This window comes from Tamandua tetradactyla, unplaced genomic scaffold, assembly GCF_023851605.1.
Source record: "Tamandua tetradactyla isolate mTamTet1 unplaced genomic scaffold, mTamTet1.pri scaffold_118_ctg1, whole genome shotgun sequence".
Classification (NCBI taxonomy): domain Eukaryota; kingdom Metazoa; phylum Chordata; class Mammalia; order Pilosa; family Myrmecophagidae; genus Tamandua; species Tamandua tetradactyla.
Window position 1 is genome coordinate 391918 of NW_027518264.1, and position 2037 is coordinate 393954.

The 2037-nt window shown below is 37.8% G+C and overlaps 1 pseudogene; it reads right to left on the reverse strand.

The window, feature by feature from the left end:
- Positions 1-950: 950 nt before the first annotated feature.
- On the reverse strand, positions 951-1731 carry LOC143673083 (olfactory receptor 7A17-like; annotated as a pseudogene).
- Positions 1732-2037: the final 306 nt, after the last annotated feature.

Consider the following 2037-nt stretch of genomic DNA (forward strand, 5'->3'; position numbering starts at 1 on the left):
GATTGGAGCCAGCCTTTTGAAAACTTTTAAGGGTGAGAGAGAAGTTTCAAATTTTCTTCAGCCTGCAAGCCTTTCTTGGGGAGTTCATCAAGTCCCTTTGTCAGAATTGCCAGCCTCACAGCCTGCCCTACAGATTTTGGACTCTTGCATTTCCATGGTTGCATGAGACACTTTTATAAGCAGTATATTTACAGATATCTCTTTTCAGTTCTGTATAGTTAGAAAATCCAGAGTAAAACAACATTCATGATCACACTGCTTCTCCAGTTGATTCCAGATATGTACTAGATATGTACTAAAAAGGGATTGCTGTTAAGAGTCCATTTGGGATAAAGAATTGATATTGAATGGACATGTATGTTTCTACAGGAATGGCATATGCCCTGTCTCTGAACACTTCTTTCCCAAGAAAATCATTGGACAGGAACTTATCCTCCTATGTATATAATCTTCTCATATTGAGGATTACATAGAGTTTTGAACATTAAAGCTATAAAAGTTAGATTAAAGCATCAGTAATAGATTGTGCATGAATGAAACTTTTAATCTTTGTGACAGAATTTAAAGAAAGGGCAGATATTGGGTTAGAGGAATTGAAATACTCTAATTTATTTAACATTAACACTATAGAACATGGAACAGAGAACCTGCACCCCTCTGTATAAAATACCTTGCACAAGGAAACTGAGTATTCATAATTAATTTCTAGATATAATTCATCTAACCAATTATTTTCTTTAGAAATATCTTGCACAATTTAAAGTTATGCATTAATAGATGTAATATCTTTTCTGTCTTTAAAATAAGTTATGACCCCAGAAATTTCAAAGAATTATAATTTCTGTCTCTGACACTTTGAGCTCTGTAATTATAGCACTTGCTCATTTCCACAACCGATAACATTTTATGGCTTTCCACTGAAGAATTTTTTCAGAGCTCCCTTAATGTCTTTATTTCTCAAACTGTAGATGAATGGGTTCAACATGGATATTAATACAGAATATATCACGCACGCACACTGGTGCACTTGCATGGGCACTATGCATAGAAAAAAACTTATATATATACCTATACAGTAAAAAAGAGACAGCCAGGAGGTGAGATGCCCAAGTGCAAAATGCTTTATATTTCCCTCGAGCTGATGAGATCACATGTACGGAAGAAACAACTTCACAATAGGAGAAAATGATGCCAATGATTGGTCCTCCACCCAATAGCCCAGTTAAAAAATACATCACTATTTCATTGAGAAAGGTGCCAGAACAGGCCAGTTGGACCATCTGATTAAGTTCACAGAAAAAGCAGGCAATTTCCAATGGTGCACAAAAGGACAGGCACAGCAACAGTAGGTTTTGTAACAAAGCATAGAAGGCACTTGTGCTCCAGGACCTGAGAACCAGCAGGACACAGAGTCTGGGGTTCATGGTGACAGTATAGTGCAGGGGGTGACAGATGGCCACGTAGTGGTCATAGGCCATCACGGTCAGGACTAAGTCTTTCACTGTTGCAAAAAAGGAGAAAAACAGACATCTGGGTAAGGCAATCTGCATAAGAAATGACTTTTATCTTTGTCTGGATGTTCACCAGCATATTTGGCATGGTGGCAGAGGACATACAGATGTCTGCAAAGGACAGGATGGAGAGGAAGATGTACATGGGCATGTGCAAATGGGCATCAGAGATGGTGGCGAGGATGATGAGCAGGTTCCCAGTGAAAGTGACCAGGTACATGGACAGGAAGAGCCCAAAGGGGATGGGCTGCAGTTCTGGTTCCTGTGAATATCCCAGAAGAAGGAATTCTAGAATTCGTGTTTGATTTCCTGGTTCTATTTATTTGGCTGTCTAGATAAAAGAAAAAACTGACTAATTAAAAAAAATCAGTTAATACTAGTCTATCTGTAATTTACAGTTTGCAGACAAGAAACCAATTCCTAGATTTTTAAAACTGAATATCATCCCTTTCATGTGATCCTTTGACCATTCTTTGACTAGAAATTCCTGGAACACTTTAAGATAATTTCCCAAACTGTTATGCAT